We start from the raw sequence: 6,881 nt of genomic DNA on the forward strand, positions 1-6,881 counted from the left end.
AAAAATTCAGCTGGTCACAATAACTCTAGGAAGAGTCCGAGTTTAGTGGCTAGAAGTAAAAAGGGCAGGCAACTTAAACTGTCATTGATCTTGCTGTCATTCCAAGGGTAGTATTTTCATTATGATAAAATGTTCTTTAGCAATCTCTCTGGTGAATTAGGCACAAACATGCTTTTCTTCTGCATTGGTCCTTCCTATCTTCCTGTTCCACCTATTTTTATACTATTAAAAAATATTTGTTTAGGCAATGCAAACAAAATCCCCCCCTTTTCCATATGTTTAAGTTCCCTTACCGTTTATGCTATAATGTAGTACAAGACCAGTGAGACAGCTGAGACTTTTGTTTCAAATCAGTTTTTTTGTCTCCTTTTCAGTCTTCACTCAGAAAAGCGATCATAAAACTTGCCCAAAATGTTAGTAGGCATGTAGGATGTGGATACAAGTTCTGCAGCAGCCCTTCCCAACAAATACACAGGCAGAGAAGCATACATACATACATACAGAAGTGCAAACACACTTATGTCGGTGGACAGACAAGTGTGTTGTGTCCACTGAAATATTTTTGTGTTTGTTAATATGGAATAATTAAGACAAAGTTGCGCATATATATGGATATACATATATGTATGATATACATATGTACATATGATATACATATGTAACTTCTTCAGACATTTTTAAAACCTTGGTCCCTAAAAGTCAATAGATAAAAAGATGCAATTACAAATAACCCTATGGATTCTCATCTTGCATAAATTTCTGTGGTTTCCTTCTTCATCAGGCAATAATTTGTCTCAGTAACATTTTTCATATCAGGGAAATACTTTGAGAGCCTTTCAACACTGATCCAACAATATATAGCAGTATTGCGTGACAAAATGTACTAGTAGCAGATAGACAACTATTACTTGTTATTTTAAAGCATCAACAGTGCACTTGTGGACTGCACAAAAGACAGAGTCTCTGACTGAAGTCCTGTAGAGTGCCTGTGAAGATTTATGTGATTTTTTTCTGCAGCTTATGATGTGGCAGAATGACCAGTTTATGGTGTGGGTGGAACTTTGTTCAACACATCAAAATGCCTCCACTCTGCAGATTATGTTCTCCCGTGGTAGGCAGTAATGGTTTCTTGCCTTCCATATGGCCACCATGTGCCAGCAGACACCAAATTGGTATGTGGGTTAAATGTAAAATAACCACAAGAGCTCCCAAGCCAATAATTACAAAGCTCCTTTTGATATGGTTAGTATATCATTATCTGTACTGTGCAATAATAAAACAGAGCTCTTGTTGTCCCTCTCTTCTCCTTCAGTAGCTGGGGAGCTTAGTGCAAAACTACCACACACAATTGATGTTCATGAAATGCTTTTAGGAACTGTCATAGCAGCAGCAAAAAGCACACCAAGTTCTTAGTTCTAATTAGACATTAGCTTGAATAAAATGCTGTAGGGAAGAAGAAAAATGAAAAAGCCTTATTCTGTGCATTCACTGAAGGCACGTATCTTGCATCCTGCTCTGAGTTGCCCAGTCTCTGGGGTAGATCAGCTGGTTTGGATTGCTTCTCAGACGTTTAAGAAGGCCCTCTGTCCATTTAAAGCCTAAATTATCCATTTTTAGCACTCAGCACTTGGGTGTACAAGGAACACATGGCTGTGTAAATACTGCTAGTTTCCCACTTCTATCCAGGTGCAGTTCAAGGCTTGGTATTTTATGATTTCGGCCTTGCCACAAGTATCACAAAAGCTAGTCCCTGTGCTTTTACCCAACAGCTGAGATAAGCTGGAATTCAGAAGCTAATGCCTTCTGGATAAGCCTAACTAAAGGCTTAGGACAGATTGCTCTCAGTAAAGGGCTCATGGCTACTGCTTTGCTTTGGTGCACTAGATCCTAATGATCCCAAGCTTTTTGCAAGGGTTTTTTATAGATTTGAGATTTTTAGAAGGTGAATTTACTGGGAGGGGTTTGTTGAACAGAGTGCTTACACTGGCTTTTCTCTTAGATGTGGTAAATTAGGATTATTACTGGTCATGGTTCATCATGGTGTTTTGTGGGTGATTATGACTGACCTGCTGTGTTAAATGAAAACAAATAGCACTTCTCACTCATTTGTCTTCTGAACACGCAGTTTGGAACATTCTAGCTGTCTGATCCAGGATGGGCTTCCTACTCATCTTTTTGCAACATCTATAAAGCAATAGATGAGCACAAATCTGTCTTTATCTGAAAATACACAAACATGCCCAATAACCAGGAACGGAGAAGCCGGTACACATATAGAACCCATTTAGAAAGTAACTCACACAAATAAGATTTTCAGTTTTGGCACCCATTTATCATTTGTAACAACTGACAGTGTTTCTGATGAGCTTTTATCATCTTCTTCCTTACAGTGGATGAAGTACGTTATTATTGTAGTGTATTCATTATACCCTAGTAGTCTGTCTAGGGTACACAAAGAAAAGCTATGTGTATATATAAATGTGTACAGGAAAAGCTATGTGTATATATAAATGTGTACAGGGGCAGGGCTCTAAGCGATCTGTTGTTAATGCTCTGGAATGGGTCATCAGTGTTTCACTGTGTTTGGTGTCACTTGCTGGTGGAAGACTTACACCTGAGGGAAGTGAAAGACATCTCAGTGGCAGCTTCTCCAGCTGTGATTTCCCACCTAGGCTGCTCTGTACAACCAACAGTGTGGCACTTCATTGAGAACCACATCACGTGTGAAGATACGCTGCAGCTCCTTCTCACTTTTTGTATGAACAATTCCAGCTCGGCTTTAATCTTTATTAAAACTGTCAGGGATCCCTTGCACAAAAAAATCTTTCTGATTTTCACTGGCAATTTGCACTTAATTACATTGTGTTTTTAACTAAAATGCTGGCCATATTATTTCTATACCTTTTTTTTTCCCCAATCTGTTATAAACTAGTCACTGGTTTCCTGACACAGACAGCTCCCATGCGTATCAAACACCCTCTAAGTACTAAATTTTTGCACTGGCTCTCTGATTTGGCTGACAGACATGCAAAATCACACACTGGCAAACTGCTCCAAACCAGGTTGGCAGAAACTGAAAGCTGTTACTATCTGGAGTCTGTCCAGAGATAGATGGGAATTACAGTAAATTTGAAGTCTTAGTGAAGTTCCTGGCTGACCAGTATCTACATCACAAAGCCACCACTATACCCTTTGCTTGGCAGTAATTAGTACTTTGTTAACCATCTCCATAGGGAAACTGTTAGCGAAAAGCACAGGAACGACCAGAGAGAGAATAATAGGGCAAACAGTTGAATATCCAGAGTAGCTATGTGCAAATTTAAGTAATATGTTGAATAAATAGGAAAACTCAAAGTCTTCATATGCACAAACCCATGACATAATAGGTGCCATGAAGTCCTGATGGAACAAATCAGGGAACTGGAATGGGGAAGCAGATACAGCCTTTTCCCAGAATAGCCAGGACAAAGCATTTAGACATGCATACTTGCTATCCACTTCAGAGAGAGATAAGAAGCTGGCTTCTTGACTGCTTTTGGGTGGAAATGAGCAAAGAAAAGAACAAGATGGATGTCTTGTTGGAGGTCTTTTGGAGAAAACTAAATTATGAGAAAGAAGACATGTGAGGCTCTTTGCTTGAGCAACTCACAGGGATGTTCAAGAGCCAGCCTCACCCCTACAAGGCACTTCAAATAGTGTAGTATCTACTGAAAAGCAATAGGTCAGGACACAGGTGGTTGTCAGGGTCATGGAGTATACGGAGGGTAGGTTTCTTCTTAGGGAGAGGGAGTGAGGAAAGAGGATATTTGGGGACATATCTAAACTGGATTTGATTAGGCTAATAATGAGGGGATTCTTGAGAAGGTGGAAGGTAGTCTTGGTGAAAGCAAGTATGAAATGACAGACCACTATTAAAGGTGAACTAGAAAAGAACAGGTTTCTAAAAATTTGCAAGCTGGGGCGAGGGCCTCTTGAGAAGGTAATTGAAAGGATAAAAGAGTAGGGGACCACGGGCAGATACTGACAAAAAAAACATATTAAAGGTTCTACAATAAGGTGTTCAAATACAAAGAAAGAGAAAGCACAATTGCAGGTTGATGTGGTGCTCTAAGGCATTCTTTAGGCACCTGGAAATCAAGGCCTCGTAGAAGTCCTGGAAAAACCAGGACACCTCTCTTTGACTGACTATATAATATAGAAGGATAAAGCAAAACATTTGGGCACACCAGGAGTTACAAGTAGCAGGAGGCAACCAGAAAATGTTACCAGAACATAAGATGACAAAGGAAGTATATAACAAAGGGAGCAAATAACAGAGTGCAAAAGAGGCCAAAATATTAAAAACCTTTGTTGTTTCAGTCTTCAGTAAAGAAGTTAGTTGTGACCAATACTTAATAAAATTAGTTTAAACCAAATAATAGGAGGCAGGCGAGAGCAGAGAGAGAACAGTTAGAAATGTTTATCTAAATCAGTGGTGTTCAAGGCCTGACCACATTCACTCAGAAGTACTGAAGGAACTAGTCACAGTAATGTCTGAACCATTAGCAGTTGCCTGGGAGTACGTACAGGGTGGACCTGAGGGACAAGTGGGGAATAAACATGATGTAATAAATACATGTAATACCCATCTGTTGAAAAGGAATAATGAGATATAGGACAGTCAGCCTACCTTTGACACTGAGAAAGACTCCAACAACTCAGTATACTTACAAGCATTTGGAGGATAAGGTGTTAAAAAGTAAAACCAAATCACACCAGATCAGATTGATTTCCTTCTTCCCCAGATAACTCTCATTCATAGTATTCCATAGGCTGTATCTTTATTTTAGCATTATTTTACCTTTTGTGGCATTCTTACGAACAAGTTGAAGACTGAAAATGTTATCTGGTTAAGTGCAAGAAAAATTGGTATCTGAAAGAATGCGCACAAAATATTGCAGACACTCAGTTATGACACACAGAGTGGTTATTTTAAATGCGATCTCATTGGAAGATCTTATCTATCTGGTATCTGCTTGATACGAGTGATACAAGTGGTGGAACAGAGAATAAACCTATAAAATCTGCAGGTGACAGTGAGGAATGGGGAGAGGAGAGCTTCCAGGTGCTTTGGAAACCAGGATCTGAATTCAAAGTGTTCTTCACTCCAAATGAAACATATGAAGTGGAGTTCAGTAAGAACATATCTAAAGCATTAACACTTGGGAAGGGGAAATCAACTGAACATTTACACAGTAGGAAACAAATGCATTATTTTTAGGAGTACTGCAGGAAAAGAAGAAAGAAACTCAAAGTAATGGTGGATTTCAAACTCAATGAATTAATAGTGCGGTGCTGTTGCAAAAAACGCTAGTCTTACTTCAGAAATAAATTCAGAGCAAGACCATGTATAAGAAGTAGGAGTTAGGAAGTTATAGCAAAAGTCCTGTTTCTAGGTCCAGGCACACTTAAAAAAATAGGCAAACTAGAGAGAATCCAGAAGGAATTGACAAATTTGGTAAGAATATATGAAGAAATGTAGCAGAGACTGCCTTCTTCTAGAGAGGAATGACAAGGGCCACAACAGCAAGCTGCCAGTTCATAAGCTTGTCACAGAGAAGGAGGGGGACTGTTGTTTTGTAAGAGAGAAAGAAAAGAGTTTCATTGGCAGCAAAGCAGATTCGGATCTGATAGTGAGGACAAAAATCTAGCTCTGGAACCACTTGAGCAAACTCCTTGATAAAGGCTGTGGAGTCCTCTCTCGCTGGAAAAGAACTATATTTTGAACACATACAGCAGCAAAAAGTCTACAATAAAACAATATAACATAAAACAAATTTTCTTTCAGAATCAGGCATCCCAGCCTCTCTTCCCCTGACAAACTGAAGGATTACTGGTAGCCTGCTTCACATGTTTACACAGCACTATAATTATCGTTACCTTCAGACTCATTGGGTTCTGATTTGTCCTCAACTGAATGATTGGTATCCTAGTAACAATTTCTTTGATTTTTTTTTCTATCAGATATTTTTATCTTTGCATCATTTGTCAAACTGCACACAGTAGCAAAAGCTGAGGACCTTTCATGCTGTGTGAAGTCTATGTCCTTCCATGACATGCCTTTGTGATGCTCATCAGAAGCTCTTGGATCATACAACTTGTTATGCCAGTTCACAGCAGTCATTTCATCCAGTTTTCCTTCTCTGCAGTGGCTGTTGCCTTCACAGTATGCTCTTAATGAACAAAGAAATCAGAGAACAAGAAAGATTGCTTCAAATCAATTTTGCTCCCTCTCCAAATCAGTTTTGCTCCCTCTCCCTATACTCAATACCGTTTGGCCAGACCAAACAACATGGGTCTTAATTAGAAAATTATCACTAGGCAAAGGGCATGATGATTTCTTCCCATACATACATCCACCATGATCTAGCAAAAACCACTATTTCCAAGGCCCATGACTTCCTAAAGCCATCTTTCTCTTCAGGAAAGAGAAGCACTAACTCTGAAGTGTCCCTATATCCCCCCTATATCCTACTTTGAAGCAGTTTTTATGTTAAGAATTTGCTTCTGGAGCTTTGTCTTGGAAGGTTGTCACATGTCCTTCTCTGTCGCTTGTCCTTCTTTGATAGAGACCAGTGATTATACCAGCCTCCATTGTAATTTAATTTCAGCAACTGATACCTTCTCTATTAATAGTCTGCATGGGAGTTAAGGTCAGTTGAAATCTCTCCCTGACTGAAAGGGAAGGAGGCTACATGAGTGTAGGAATTACTGGAATGTGAGGTGATGGACAAGATTTAATAGACGAGACAGGGTGCAAGATGAGTTGAAATGCTCAAGCTCTTAGTTTTGCTGTGTTTTCCAGCTCCTACATTCTGAGTGTTTGGGGTTTTTTTCTCCCC

The sequence above is a fragment of the Psittacula echo genome (genome assembly GCF_963264785.1).
Source record: "Psittacula echo genome assembly, chromosome: 2".
NCBI classification, from domain to species: Eukaryota; Metazoa; Chordata; class Aves; order Psittaciformes; family Psittacidae; genus Psittacula; species Psittacula echo.